The following is a 16,989-nucleotide window of genomic DNA, read 5'->3' on the forward strand; positions in this document are numbered from 1 at the left end:
TTATAAGGTTTGAGAGACAGATTTAATTAGCCTCATTCTATCTTTATTAGGGCTTACTGTTTGGAAAGTAAGTCTCTTTCAAAGAATAAAGACTTTTGCCTTTTTTGAAATCTTTGAGTTATCACTTTGGTTAAATGAATGACTTATTTCGCAATGACCTGTGACCCTATTTTGTGATAATTAGGTGTTTTAAACTTTTGATATTTGATAAACTTTCCAAAATCAAATTCTAAATTTTGCCTTTTTGACCTCATTAATTTTTTGATATACGGTCCTTGAAGTCCAAAAGGGACGTATTTGGCTCATTTGGTAACTAAAATCATACAGGAAGAATTGTCAAGTATGAAATGGTGTTAACCTTCTTTAGATTAGGTTTATATAACTGTATTATTAGTAAGTGTTCCAAAATTTTATGAGATCTTGTGATTCTAATATGTCTTAGTATATCTTATCAGTAGTAATTATGATTGTTATGTAAATTGTTTTATGCCACAGAAGTAACCAAATTTCCTTGTTAATCGTGTATTGTTTTTTATTATTTTTATTTTTCCATAAGTTATTGGGGTATTGGGGTATAGGTGGTATTTGGTTACATGTGTAGTTCTTTAGTAGTGATTTGTGAGATTTTGGTGCACCTCTCACCCTAGCAGTATACACTGCACCATATTTGTAGTCTTTTATCTCTCACCCCCCAACTCTTCCCCCCAAGTCCCCAAATTCCATTGTATCATTCTTACACCTTTGTGTCCTCATAGCTTAGCTCCCACATATCAGTGAGAACATACAATGTTTGGTTTTCCATTCCTGAGTTACATCACTTAGAATAATAATCTCCAATCTCAACCAAGTCACTGCAAACATGGTTAATTCATTCCTTTTATGGCTGCGTAGTATTCCATCATATATCATATATATATACACACACACCACAGTTTCTTTATCTACTTGTTGGTTAATGGGCATTTGTGTTAGTTCCACGATTTTGCAGTTGTGAATTGTGCTGCTATAAACTTGTGTGTGCAAGTATCTTTTTTGAATAACGACTTATTTTCCTCTGCGTAGATACTCAGTAGTGGGATTGCTGGATCAAATGGTAGTTCTACTTTTAGTTCTTTAAGGAATCTCCACACTGTTTTCCATAATGGTTGTACTAGTTTACATTTCCACCAGCAGTGTAGAAGTGGTCCTTGTTCACTGTATCCATGCCAACATCTACTGTTTTTTGGTTATGGCCATTCTTGCAGGAGTAAGGTAGTATCGCATTGTGGTTTTGATGTGCATTTCCCTGATCATTAGCGATGTTGAGCATTTTTTTATATGATTGTTGGCCATTTGTATATCTTCTTTTGAGAATTGTCTATTCATGTCCCTAGCCCACTTTTTGGTGGGATAATTTGTTTTTTTGTTACTGATTTGTTTGAGTTTGTTGTAGATTCTGGATATTAGTCCTTTGTCAGATGTATAGATTGTGGAGATTTTCTCCCACTCTGTGGGTTGTCTTTTTACTCTGCAGACTGTTCCTTTTACTGTGCAAAAGCTCCTTAGTTTAATTGGGTCCCAGCTATTTATCTTTGTTTTTATTGCATTTGTTTTTGGGATCTTGGTCATGAAATCCTTGCCTAAGCCAATGTCTAGAAGGCTTTTTCCAATATTATCTTCTAGAATTTTTATAGTTTCAGGTCTTAGGTTTAAGTCCTTAATCCATCTTGAGTTGATTTTTGCATAAGGTGAGAAATGGAGATCCAGTTTAATTCTCCTGCAGGTGGCTAGCCAATTATCACAGCACCATTTGTTGAAAACGGTGTCCTTTGCCCATTTTATGTTTTTGTTTGCCTTGTCGAAGATCAGTGGGCTATAAGTATTTGGGTTTATTCCTGGGTTCTCTATTCTGTTCCATTGGTCTATGTGCCTATTTTTATACTAATACGATGTTGTTTTGGTGACTATGGCCTTATAGTATAGTTTGAAATCAGGTAGTGTGATGCCTCCAGATTTGTCCTTTTTGCATACTCTTGCTTTGGCTATGTGACCTCTTTTTTGGTTCCATATGAATTTTAGAATTGTTTTTTCTAATTCTGTGAAGAATGTTCGTGATAGTTTGATGGGGATTGCATGGAATTTGTAGATTGCTTTTGGCAGTATGGTCCTTTTCACAATGTTGATTCTACCCATCCATGAGTATGGGATGTGTTTCCATTTGTTTGTGTCATCTATGACTCCTTTCAGCAGTGTTTTGTAGTTGTCTTTGTAGAGGTCTTTCAACTCCTTTGTTAGGTATATTCCTAAGTATTTTATTTTATTTTTTTTACAGCTATTGTAAAAGGGGTTGAGTTCCTGATTTGATTCTCTACCTGGTCACTGTTTGTATATAGAAGAGCTACTGATTTGTGTACATTAATCTTGTATCCGGAAACTTTGCTGAATTCTTTTATCAGTTCTAGGAGCTTTCTAGGGGAGTCTTTAGGGTTTCAAGGTAAACAATCATATCGTCAGCAAACAGTGACTGTTTGACTTCCTCTTTACCAATTTGGATGCCCTTATTTCTTTCTCTGGTCTGATCACTCTGGCTAGGACTTCCAGTACCATGCTGAAGAAGAGTGGTGAGAATGGGCATCCTTGTCTTGTTCCAGTTCTCAGAGGGAATGCTTTCAACTTTTCCCCATTCGGCATTATGTTGGCTGTGGGTTTGTCATAGATGGCTTTTATTACATTAAGGTATGTCCCTTGAATGCCGATTTTACCGAGAGTTTTAATCATAAAGCGATGCTGGATTTTGTCTAATGCTTTTTCTGCATCTATTAAGATGATCATGTGATTTTTGTTTTTATTCCTGTTTATGTGGTGTATCACATTTATTGACTCATGTATGTTAAATCATCCCTGCATCCCTGGTATGAAACCCACTCGATCCAGGTGGCTTATCCTTTTGATATGTTGTTGAATTCAGTTAGCTAGTATTTTGTTAAGGATTTTAGCATCTATGTTTGTCAAGGATATCAGTCTGTAGTTTTCCTTTTTGGTTATGTCCTTTCCTGATTTTGGTATTAGGGTGATGCTGGCTTCATAGAATGAATTATGGAGGGGTTCTTCTTTCTCTATCTTGTGGAATAGTGTCAAGAGGATTAGTACCGATTCTTCTTTGAATGTCTGGTCGAGTTCTGCTGTGAATCCATCTGGTCCTGGACTTTTTTTGTTGGTAATTTTTTAATTACCATTTCAATCTCACTGCTTGTTATTGGTCCGTTCAGGGTATCTAATTCTTCCTGATTTAAGCTAGGAGGGTTGTATTTTTCCAGGAATTTATCCATCTCTTCTAGATTTTCCAGTTTGTGTGTAAAAGTGTTCATAGTAGCCTTGAATGATCTTTTGTATTTCAGTGGTGTCAGTTCTAATATCCCCTGTTTCATTTCTTAATGAGGGTATTTCTATTTGCTCTCTTTTTTTCCTGGTTAATCTTGCCAATGGTCTATCAGTTTTATTTATCTTTTCAAGGAACTAGCTTTTTGTTTCATTTATCTTTTGTATTTTTTTTGTTTCAATTTCATTTCATTATGCTCTGATCTTGGTTATTTCCTTTCTTCTGCTGGGTTTGGGTTTGGTTTATTCTTGTTTCTCTAGTTCCTTGACACGTGACCTTATATTGTCTGTGCTCTTTCAGACTTTTTGATGTAGGCGTTTAGGGCTATGAACTTTCCTCTTAGGACCGCCTTTGATGTAGCCCAGAGGTTTTGATAGGTTGTGTCGTTATTGTCATTCAGTTCAAAAAGTTTTTAAATTTCCATTTTGATTTTGTTTTTGACCCAATACTCATTCAGGAGCAGGTTATTTGATTTCCATGTATTTGCCTGGTTTTGAAGGTTCGTTTTGGAGTTGGTTTCCAGTTTTATTCCACTGTGGACTGAGAGAGTACTTGGTATAATTTCAATTTTCTTAAATTTATTGAGGCTCATTTTACGGCCTATCATATGGTCTATCTTGGAGTGTTCCATGAGCTGTCGAATAGAATGTGTATTCTGCAGTTGTTGGATGAAATGTTCTGTATATATCTGCTAAGTCCATTTGTTCCAAGGTATAGTTGAAATCCATTGTTTCTTTGTTGACTTTCTGTCTTTATGACCTGTCTAGTGCTGTCAGTGTGGAGTATTGAAGTTCTCCACTATTATTATGTTGCTATCTATCTCATTTCTTAGGACTATTAGTAATTGTTTTATAAATTTGGGACCTCTTGCATTGAGTGCATATATATTTAGGATTGTGATATTTTCCTGTTGAACAAGGCCTTTTACTATTATATGCTGTCCCTCTTTGTCTCTTTTAACCACTGTTGCTTTAAAGTTTGTTTTGTCTGATATAAGAATAGCTACCCCTGCTTGCTTTTGCTGTCCATTTGCATGAAATGCCTTTTTCCAACCCTTTACTTTAAGTTTATGTGAGTCCTTACATGTCACGTGAGTCTCCTGAAGGCAGCGGATAGTTAGTTGGTGACTTCTTACTCATTGTACAGTTCTGTATCTTTTAAATGGAGCATTTAGGCCATTTACATTCAACGTTAATATTGAAATATGAGGTGCCATTGCTTTCATCGTGCTCTTTGTTGCCTGTGTACTTTGTGTTTGTTGTTGTTGTTTTTGTTGTTTTGTGTTTGCTTTTTAACTTGTATTTTTGTTTTATAGATCCTGTGTGATTTTTGCTTTAAAGAGGTCCTGTTTTGATGTGTTTCCAGGATTTGTTTCAAGATTTGGAGCTTCTTTTAGCAGTTCTTGTAGTGGTGCCTTGGTAATGACGAATTCTGTCAGCATTTCTTTGTCTGAAAATGACTGTATCTTTCCTTCATCTATGATGCTTAGTTTCACTGGATACAAAATTGTTGGCTGATAATTGTTTTGTTTGAGGAGGCTGAAGATAGGTCCCCAGTCCCTTTTAACTTGTAGGGTTTCTGCTGAGAAATCTGCTGTTAATCTGACAGATTTTCCTTTGTAGGTTACCTGGTGCTTCTGTCTCACAGCTCTTAACATTCTTTCCTTTGTCTTGACTTTGGGCAACCTGATGACAATCTGCCTAGGTGAAGATATCTTTGTGATGAATTTCCCAGGTGTTCTTTGTGCTTCTTGTATTTGGATGTCTAGGTGTCTTTAATGGCCAGAGAAGTTTTCCTTGATTATTCCCCCAAATATGTTTTCCAGGCGTTTAGAATTCTCTTCTTCCTCAGGTACACCAATTATTCTTAGGTTTTGTCATTTAACATAATCCCAGACTTCTTGGAGGCTTTGTTCCTATTTTCTTATTCTTTTTTCTTTGTCTTTGTTGGATTGGGTTAATTTGAAGACCTTGTCTTCGAGCTCTAAATTTCTTTCTTCTACTTGTTCAATTCTATTGCTGAGACTTTCCAGAGCATTTCACATTTCTAAAAGTGTGTCCAAAGTTTCCTGAATTTTTTATTGTTTTTTCTTTAAGCTATCTATTTCCATGAATATTTTTCCCTTCACTTTTTATATCAATTTTTGGATTTCCTTGCATTGGGCTTTGCCTTTCTCTGGTCCCTCCCTGATGAGCTTAATAACTAACCTCCTGAATTCTTTTTCAGATAAGTCAGGGATTTCTTCTTGTTTGGATCCATTGCTGGTGAACTAGTGTGATTTTTGGGGGATGTTGAAGAGCCTTGTTTTGTCATATTATCAGGGTTGCTTTTCTTGTTCCTTCTCATTTGGGTAGGCTCTGTCAGAGGGAAGGTCTAGGGCTGAGGGCTGTTGTTCAGATTCTTTTGTCCCACGGGGTGTTCCCTTGATGTAGTACTCTCCCCCTTTCTCTATGGATGTGGCTTCCTGTGAGCCAAACTGCAATGATTGTTGTCTCGCTTCTTGGTCCAGCCAACCCAGCAAGTCTGCCCAGCTCCAGGCTGGTACTGGGGGTTGACTGCACAGAGTCCTATGATGTGAACCATCTGTGGGTCTCTCAGTCATGGATACCAGCGCCTGTTCTGCTGGAAGTGGTGGAGGGTGCAATGGACTCCATGAGGGTCCTTAGCTTTGGTGGTTTAATGCTCTATTTTTGTGCTGGTTGGCCTTCTGCCAGGAGGTGGCACTTTCCAGAAAGCATCAGCTGTAGTAGTGTGGTGAGGGATTGGCAGAGGGCGGGGCCCTAGAACCCCCAAGATTATATGCCCTTTGTCTTCCACTACAAGTGCGGATATGGAAGGATCATCAGGTGGGGGTGGGGCTAGGCATGTCTGAGCTCAGACTCTCCCTGGGCGGGTCTTGCTGTGGCTGCTATGGGGGATGGAAGTAAGATTCCCAAGTCACTGGAGTTGTGTACCTAGGAGGATTATGGCTGCCTCTTCTAAGTCATGCAGGTTGTCAGGAAAGCAGAGGAAAGCCAGCAGTCACAGGCCTCACCCAGCTCCCACGCAAACTGAAGGGCCGGTCTTACTCCCACCATGCCTCCCCCAGTAGCCCCAAGTCTGTTTCCAGGCAGTGGGCAATAGGCTCGAAAACTTGCCGGAGGCTCTCTGCCTCCCAGCTGTGAGAGAAAAGGGCTTTAGTTCTTCCTCTGCCTCTGAAGTGTGCATGCCTGATTTGACCCCCAAGTTCTACCCAGGAGGCTTCTTGCCTCATTCAAATTACTACAAAGTTCAGCTAGAGAATTCCTTCTCCCTGTGGAGTTTTACCCCCTGCTCCTCTGGCCACCCTCCTGATGGATCCCTGTGGTGCCTGGAAGGAATGGGCTGCTCAGGGACCCAGTGAGCTCCCAGGGCCTTTCTGCTGCTTCCTCTACCCCTGTATTTCACTCAGCTCTCTAACTTGACTCAGCTCCAGGTAAAGTCAGAAACTTCTCCTGCAAACAGACCTTCACCTTCTCCAGTGGGGGTGTGTATTCGGGAGAGGAGTGTCTCCCTTTCCCACTTCCACAGCTGGGGCACTCAGTATTTGGGGTGTCTCCTGGGTCATGCATGAGCAATGCACTTCCTTCAGAGGGTCTGTGGGTCCTCTCCGCATTGCTGGTTTGTTCTTGCACTTGATCTGGAGCTAAAATTTCATAATGCAAGCCTCCGCATGCTGCTCTGTCCAGAGCTGCAATCTAGTCCTGCCTCCTGTCCACCATGATCCCTTGTACCCTCATTAGTTGTGTCTTTAATCATGGCTGGTCTAAGCCTTTTGTCACCCACAATTGTTATTTTACTTTGATCCTTTTATAGAGTGGATTATAATCAACTCTAAGATTATATAAGTTTCTGATAAATTTAGAGATTGTGCTATTAAAATAGAAAAACTTCCAGGATTCTCATGGAGTACTGATATATTCATGAGGTTTGCTGAATAAGCAGAACAGGAGTTAATTGCATGGACTGAACTAATAGAAGACTGACATAATCTTTTATGACTTTTTGTTTAAAACATTTTCTGATTCTTTTTGTTTTGTTTTTCACAGTCAGGGAAACTTTCTTTAAGCTGTTTATAGCTTTTAACAATTGCGTAAAGTATACTCTAATGAGCAAAATTTAAAATATAATTTCTTTCCCTCTACCTAATTTTTCCAAAATTTGGAAGCTATTTGTAAGTATTCTTAATTTATGGTCACACAGTTCTTCACATAAGCTCAATAAGAATTTGTTTTCTTTTATAACATGACATAACTAGAGACACTGGTTATTTTACCAAGGCTTTGGCTAGAATGATGTATTTTCAGATTGCCTTGTAAAAATATACAGCTGATAAGAGCCGCTTGGGAAAACTGGCCTTATACCTTGACCTTTACAGGGTCCTGACCTGTGGTAAATAAAGAATGTCACCTTCTGACATGTCGAGGAACCCCAAGTTTTCTTGAAATCTCAAAAGGAGAAGAATTCACCCAATTTATACAGATATCTGCAGGCACAGATATATTCTTGGCTGGGCTTGAGACTTCAAAAAAAATGTATAATATTATATTCCTTATAGAAAACATTTCAGCAAAGCTAAATTTTCTTTAAAAAGAAAAGACCGTATGGCAAATGATTATTCTTACTGCCTTTTATGCAAATAATCAAGCCAAGTATAATAAGACTAAAATTTATTTTACAAATAAATTGGTCCTGCTATGATATTGTCTTGGGGAATTGGAGAGACAAAAATTATATTTCAGAATAAACTACAGTACACCTGCTATTAGATTATAGTGTTGCCCAATGTTTTTGAATTTTTATTATTTTCTATAATTTGGACTGAATTATAAATTGTTTTCTGGCTACGAATCTCCAAAATAATGTTTTCAAATTTTTCCTTCTTTCTTTCCTCCCTGCCCCACCCCCACAGTTTTCCTAAATTGAAATCACTAAAAATGAAGCCATGCTTTCCTGAAAGCCCTATGAACTGAAGCTAGACCGCTTAATCTTTAGAAGAAAGTAATAGCAACCTATTTATATACATAAATCATTTTTATAGCTGCCTACTCATGTATGGACTTCATTTGGGGAGCTGGGGAGACTGAGGGAAAGGGTAAAAAGTCAGGAAGTTTACAGGAACCAGAACACACACATCCAACTTCCTAAGCACAGAAAACTGGAGAAGGAGCATGCTGCTTCCATTATGAAACTGCTCTGTTGGTAATCTGTACTGTTATTTGATGGTCTATTATTTCGATGTCTAAACTTAAAGCTTAAGAAACTTAGAGAAAGCTTTAAAAACTACTGAACTAAATTTTTTATTACTACTTTATTTATTTACTTATTTGTAAGTTTATTATTAGTGATCACTTCCATAATATCTTTATATCTTATGTAACAATAAATCCAGATGTAAGAAATTTAAATAAGTTATCTTTCTTTGTTAATCAGATTGGTAAAGCTTTAAAAGTTAGTGGGTACAAGTGTTTGCAAAAATGTAAGAGGAAAAGGCAGGCTAATTTATGTAATAATGGTGGGGGTATAAATTGGCTTGATTCTTTTAGAAGACAGGCAGTGCGTGTCAAAATTAAGAGATGCATAGTACCTGTCCCAGCAATTCCCCTTTTAGTAATTTCTCTTGCAGAAACACTTGCAGATGTGCACAAAGATTATGAAACAAGTATTTTACTCATTACTGCTGCCATTTAGAAACATTGGAAATAACCCAAATGCATATCTAAAGCAGATTAAACAATCATGATAGTGCCATACAATAGGATACTAGGGTAGTGTAAAACAGAGAAGCAACTGCACATGCATTGACATATATAGATGTCCATTACTAAGATTCAAGTTAAAGAAAACAAAAAGGCAATGTGAAAATAGCATTATGTATGTTCTTATTTCAATTTATGTATACTGTGAAGATCTGTAATAGCATGCTTTGAAAAAATATCTGGATGAATATAAACCAAGCAGTGTTTATCTCTGGGATTATCAGAACTTTCATGGTTTTACGGTATACACTTTGTAATCTTTATTATGGCCATCTGTTTCTTTATTATCAGAGATAACAATAATGATTTTTAAAACAAGAAAAATTATTGGTCAGAAAAAAAGAAGTGCCGCACACTCATTTTTAAAACCAATTGACACCAGAGCACTCGTGATGCTGTTCTTGAAAGTCAAAGTGTTCCCTGAACAGATTTGTACACCAGTGACTAAATTTTAGAAATTTCTTAGCTGCATCAGGGGTGTATATTCTAACTTTTTATGTCACACCACTGTGCATCATTAAAACATTTTTTCTACTGATTGGAGAAGCAGTAGCTTAAGAGCTTATTCACTAATATTCTAGCTAGAAAAGCCTACAAGTTATTTTAAGATGCTTAAATAAACACAACTTAGGAAGTGACAAGCATTTTTATATGATACATTAATATTTTGAAAAAAGAAAAAGGAGAGAAGGAGAAGAACATTTGGAAACATTTAAAAGCTCTATTTAGAAAACATTTTATTTCCACCTTCATCATTGAGAATACACTCCACAAGCCTCAAACTAGAAGAGGGTGCTTGTAAATTCTTCCATACCTCCTCTTTTCTGTTTGAGATTTCAGGCTCCAAGGTTTTCATGACTTTGTACAACTTCTAAAACTGCAGGATGGCAATAGAAAATATTCTACTCTTAAAGAATAGTTTATGGTGCCCTCTCATGGAATTCCCAGGGTGCTCTACAATGAACCTAGGAAAAGTGGCAAGGACTGTGCTTCGTCTCAGCTAATTGCCTATTTGGGTGGTTAGGATATGAGGGGTGGGGATTCCCATTCACACTCTTGTCTGGCTAGTCCAGGGTCCTGAAAAGGACTGAGTTGGTGATCCATTTCAGCATTTCCATCTACTGAGAGGAATTACAGGCTGATAATTAAATGGTTTGCTGGCTGCAGCCTAATACAGGCAGTGAAACCCAGATCTCCTGACTGCTAATCTAGTGCTCTCTCCCAACCCCACTTTGCTCATTCCATGGCTTGTAATGAAAGTTGTTCAACTGAAGATTTGTCTTGACTGCTGGAATGTCTCAGGTGTTTGACTTGAATGATGAAATGCCTAGCTGCCTTTCAGCTCATGCACAGTCTAGCAAGTCTTCTCATTAGCATATTTGGCTCAGTCTTTGCCCATCAAGCCCTTGCCTCCTTCCTGGAATAAATCACGGCTTTAACTCCAGGGCCTGCCTGGGCCTCCTACCCCTCCAGTGCCATGGCCAGCGCTGCCAACATTGGCCTGGATCACAGGGCCATCATGTCGCTGCACTTCAGTCTTCAACCTGGGAGATGAAACCTGAACTGCTCTTGGGAGCTGGGTGCCACTTCCTGGGGACCAGCAGACTCTGTTACCAGAAACACAGCTGCAACCTTCAGAGCTGTGAAGTGAAGGCCAGAGGGGCCTGGGCATTAGAGGTCAGAGGCTGGTAGCCTGGGGATCTGTGCCCTCAGAGCTGGAAAGCTGGAGGGCTACACACTTTGGGTTCCTTCCTAGACTCTGGTTTATGAATGCTATTAATTCAAAGAGTACAAACGAGCAGGCACAACATGGCAAACCTGGAAATGCCCTGAAATCATCAGCTCATTACAAAAGATCTGTGTATTCAGGGTTTTCGCAAACTCAAAATCCATCCTAAAATTCACACACTATTTCTAGTAACAAATTTTAAAACTGAAATAAAGTGTTAAGCTGTTAATATTACAAACACATTCTAATCTACTGCACTAGAGGAAAGAATAAATTTGTTTTCTAGGCTCTCTTTAGCAGATGATACTATACGATTGTTGATCTATGAAAAGGTGATTAAAGAATATGCAGCCAATAAGATGGGAAAGAGAGAATTTGAGAGGTATGTCAGGCTGTTGATTTATTATGTTGTAGTGTTTATTGCATTTGACATAATTTTAGATTTTTAACTTGTGATTTCTTTTCTCTCTCTAAATAAATATTCATTTTGGTATGTAATTTTGAACTTTTTCTTAAAGTGGGACCCCAAATTACATAAGTATAATGCCCCCAGAGAACTTGGACTGGCTTTTGTCTACCCCTCTTGCTCTGGTTCTTACTTGGATATGTGTGTCTGTACTGACCAAGCATTATCACCATTGTCACCATCCAGATTGTCATTATGTCCCTTGACCCATGTCTGTTGCTTTTAACTTTTCAAAGAGCTATGGCATCTATATCTTAGATCCAATTTAGAGGCTGAGTAACCTGCAACATCTCCTAATTACTTAACCTCTGTGTGCCTTAGTTTTCTCATCTGTAAAGTGGGGATAATCCTGGTACCTATTTTATAGGATTACTATGAAGGTCAAATGAGTGAATAGACGTAAAGTGCTTAGAACCATGCCTGGCACAAAGCAAGCACTGTGTAGGAGCTTGCTATTATTTTATTATGTAAATTTTTATATAAATATACATAATTATGTTAAAATTATTTTAATAGCAAGCTCCTAGGTAGTACTTGCTTTGTGCCAGGCATGGTTCTAAACACTTTATATCTATTCACTCACTTGACCCTCACAGCAATCCTATAAAATAGGTACCAGGGGCTACAGCTCCCAGCATGAGCGATGCAGAAGATGGGTGATTTCTGCATTTCCAACTGAGGTACTGCGTTCATCTCACTGGGGCATGTCAGACAATGGGTGCAGTCCATGGAGTGTGAGCCGAAGCAGGGCGGGGCATCGCCTCACCTGGGAAGTGCAAGGGGTGGGGGGATTCCCTTTCCAAGCCAAGGGAAGCCATGACAGATGGTACCTGGAAAATTGGGACACCCCCACCGTAATACTGTGGTTTTCCAATGGTCTTAGCAAACAGCACACCAGGAGATTATATCCCGTGCCTGGCTTGGAGGGTCCCACACCCATGGAGCCTTGCTCAATGCTAGCACAGCAGTCTGAGATCAAACTGCAAGGTGGCAGCAAGGCTGGGTGAGGGGCGTCCGCCATTGCTGAGGCTTGAGTAGGTAAACAAAGTGGCCAGGAAGCTCAAACTGGGTGGAGCCCACCTCAGCTCAAGGAGGCCTGCCTGCCTCTGTAGACTCCACCTCTGAGGGCAGGGAATAGCTGAACAAAAGGCAGCAGAAACTTCTGCAGACTTAAACATCCCTGTCTGACAGCTTTGAAGAGAGCAGCGATTCTCCCAGCACAGAGTTTGAGATCTGAGAAAGGACAGACTGCCTCCTCAAGTGGGTCCCTGACCCCCGAGTTGCCTAACTGGGAGACACCTCCCAGTAGGGGCCAACTGACACTTCATACAGCTGGGTGCCCCTCTGAGACAAAGCTTCCAGAGGAAGAATCAGGCAGCAACATTTGCCGTTCTGCAATATTTGCTGTTCTGCAGCCTCCGCTGGTGATACCCCAGCAGACAGGGTCTGGAGTGGACCTCCAGCAAATTCCAGCAGACCTGCAGCTGACTGTTAGAAGGAAAACTAACAAACAGAAAGGACATCCAAACCAAAACCCCATCTGTACGTCACCATCATCAAAGACCAAAGGTAGATAAAAGCACAAAGATGGGGAGAAACCAGAGGAGAAAAGCTGAAAATTCTAAAAATCAGAGCACCTCTTAGCCTCCAAAGGAAGGCAGCTCCTCGGCAGCAATGGAACAAAGCTGGATGGAGAATGACTTTGACGAGGTGAGAGAAGAGGCTTCAGATGATAGCTAATAACAAACTTCTCCAAGCTAAAGGAGGATGTTCAAACCCATCACAAAGAAGCTAAAAACCTTGAAAAAAGATTAGATGAATGGCTAACTAGAATAAACAGCATAGAGAAGACCTTAAAGGACCTGATGGAGCTGAAAACCAGGGCACGAGAACTACGTGACGCATGCAGAAGCTTCAGTAGCCAATTCGATCAAGTGGAAGAAAGAGTATCAGTGATTGAAGATCAAATGAATGAAATAAAGAAAGAAGAGAAGTTTAGAGAAAAAAGAGTAAAAAGAAATGAACAAAGCCTCCAAGAAATATGGGACTATGTGAAAAGACCAAATCTGCATCTGATTGGTGTACCTGAAAGTGACGGGGAGAATGGCATCAAGTTGGAAAACACTCTTTAGGATATTATCCAGGAGAACTTCCCCAACCTAGCAAGGCAGGCCAACATTCAAATTTGGGAAATACAGATAATACCACAAAGATACTCCTCGAGAAAAGCAGCTCCAAGATATAATTGTCAGATTTACCAAAGTTGAAATGAAGGAAAAAAATGTTAAGGGCAGCCAGAGAGAAATGTCGGGTTACCCACAAAGGGAAGCCCATCAGACTAATAGCGGATCTCCCAGAAGAGAGCGGGAGCCAATATTCAACATTCTTAAATAAAAGAATTTTCAACCCAGAATTTCATATCCAACCAAAGTAAGCTGCATAAGTGAAGGAGAAATAAAATCCTTTACAGACAAGCAAATGCTGAGAGATTTTGTCACCACCAGGCCTGCCTTACAACAGCTGCTGAAGGAAGCACTAAACATGGAAAGGAACAACTGGTACCAGCCACTGCAAAAACATGCCAAATTGTAAAGACCATGGATGCTAGGAAGAAACTGCATCAACTAATGAGCAAAATAACCAGCTAACATCATAATGACAGGATCAAATTCACACATAACAATATTAACCTTAAATGTAAATGGGCTAAATGCTCCAATTAAAAGACACAGACTGGCAAATTGGATAAAGAATCAAGACCCATCAGTGTGCTGTGTTCAGGAGACACATCTCATGTGCAGAGACACAGATAGGCTCAAAATAAAGGGATGGAGGAAGATCTACCAAGCAAATGGAAAACAAACAAACAAACAAAAACAGGAATTGCAATCCTAGTCTCTGATAAAACAGACTTTAAACCAACAAAGATTAGAAGAGACAAAGAAGGCCATTACATAATGGTAAAGGGATCAATTCAACAAGAAGAGCTAACTATCCTAAATATATATGCACCCAATACAGGAGCACCCAGATTCATAAATCAAGTCCTTAGAGACCTACAAAGAGCCTTAGACTCCCACACAATAATAATGGGAGACTTTAACACCCCACTGTCGACATTAGACAGATGAACAAGACAAAGTTAACAAGGATCCAGGAATTAAACTCAGCTCTGCACCAAGCAGACCTAATAGACATACACAGAACTCTCCACCCCAAATCAACAGAATATACATTCTTCTCAGCACCACATCGCACTTATTCCAAAATTGACCACATAGTTGGAAGTAAAGCACTCCTCAGCAAATGTAAAAGAACAGAAATTATAACAAACCGTCTCTCAGTCCACAGTACAATCAAACTAGAACACCACTCAACTACATGGAAACTGAACAACCTGCTCCTGAATGACTACTGGGTACATAATGAAATGAAAGCAGAAATAAAGATGTTCTTTGAAACCAATGAGAACAAAGACGCAACATACCAGAATCTCTGGGACACATTTAAAGCAGTGTGTAGAGGAAAATTTATAGTACTAAATGCCCACAGGAGAAAGCGGGAAAGATCTAAAATTGACACCCTAACATCACAATTAAAAGAACTAGAGAAGCAAGAGCAAACACATTCAAAAGTTAGCAGAAGGCAATAAATGACTAAGATCAGAGAAGAATTGAAGTAGATAGAGACAGAAAAAAAACCCTTTAAAAAATCAATGAATCCAGGAGCTGGTTTTTTGAAACAATCAACAAAATTGATGGACCACCAGCAAGACTAATGAGGAAGAAAAGAGAAGAATCAAATAGACGTAATAAAAAATGATAAAGGGGATATTACCACCAATCCCACAGAAATACAAACCACCATCAGAGAATACTATAAACACCTCTATGCAAATAAACTAGAAAATCTAGAAGAAATGAATAAATTCCTGGACACATACAACCTCCCAAGACTAAACCAGAAAGAAGTTAAATCCCTGAATAGACCAATAACAGGCTCTGAAATTGAGGCAATAATTAAGAGCCTACCAACCAAAAAAAGTCCAGGGCCAGACAGATTCACAGTTGAATTCTACCGGAGGTACAAAGAGAAGCTGGTACCATTCCTTCTGAAACTATTCCAATCAATAGAAAAAAAAAGTTAGGGAATCCTCCCTAACTCATTTTATGAGACCAGCATCATCCTGATACCAAAGCCTGACAGAGACACAACAAAAATAGAGAATTTTAGACCAATATCCCTGATGAACATTGATGCAAAAATCCTCAATAAAATACTAGTAAACCAAATCCAGCAGCACATCAAAAAGCTTATCCACCATGATCAAGTTGGCTTCATCCCTGGGATGCAAGGCTGGTTCAACATATGCAAATCAATAAACATGATCCATCATATCAACACAACCAAAGACAAAAAGCACATAATTATCTCAATAGATGCAGAAAAAGCCTTTAACAAAATTCAACAGCCCTTCATGCTAAAAACTCTCAATAAACTAGGTATTGATGGGATGTATCTCAAAATAATAAGAACTACTTATGACAAACCCACAGCCAATATCATACTGAATGGGCAAAAACTGGAAACATTCCCTTTGAAAACTGGCACAAGACAGGGATGCCCTCTCTCACCACTCCTATTCAACATAGTATAGGAAGTTCTGGCCAGGGCAATCAGGCAGAAGAAAGAAATAAAGGGTATTCAATTAGGAAAAGAGGAAGTCAAATTGTCCCTGTTTGCAGATGACATGATTGTATATCTAGAAAACCCCATCATCTCAGCTCAAAGTCTCCTTAAGCTGATAAGCAACTTCAGCAAAGTCTCAGGATACAAAATCAATGTGCAAAAATCACAAGCATTTCTATACACCAATAACAGACAAACAACCAAATCATGAGTGAACTCCCATTCACAATTGCTTCAAAGAGAATAAAATACCTAGGACTCCAACTTACAAGGGATGTGAAGGACCTCTTCAAGGAGAACTACAAACCACTGCTCAGCGAAATAAAAAAGGACACAAACAAATGGAAGAACATTCCATGCTCATGGGTGGGAAAAATCAATATCGTGAAAATGGCCATACTGCCCAAGGCAATTTATAGATCCAATGCCATCCCCATCAAGCTACCAATGACTTTCTTCACAGAATTGGAAAAAACTACTTTAAAGTTTACGTGGAACCGAAAAAGAGCCCACATTGCGAAGACAATCCTAAGCCAAAAGAACAAAGCTGGAAGCATCACGCTCTCTGACTTCAAACTATACTACAAGGCTACAGTAACCAAAACAGCATGGTACTGGTACCAAAAGAGAGATAAAGACCAATGAAACAGAACAGAGCCCTCATAAATAATACCACACATCTACAACCATCTGATCTTTGACAAACCTGACAAAAACAAATGGGGAAAGGATTTCCTATTTAATAAATGGTGCTGGGAAAACTGGCTAGCCATATGTGGAAAGCTGAAACTGGATCCCTTCCTTACACCTTATACAAAAATTAATTCAAGATGGATTAAAAACTTAAATGTTAGACCTAAAACCATAAAAACCCTAGAAGAAAACCTAGACAATACCGTTCAGGCCATAGGCATGGGCAAGGACTTCATGACTAAAACACCAAAAGCAATGGCAACAAAAGCCAAAATTG

Source organism: Pan troglodytes, chromosome 15 (assembly GCF_028858775.2).
Source record: "Pan troglodytes isolate AG18354 chromosome 15, NHGRI_mPanTro3-v2.0_pri, whole genome shotgun sequence".
Lineage (NCBI taxonomy): Eukaryota > Metazoa > Chordata > Mammalia > Primates > Hominidae > Pan > Pan troglodytes.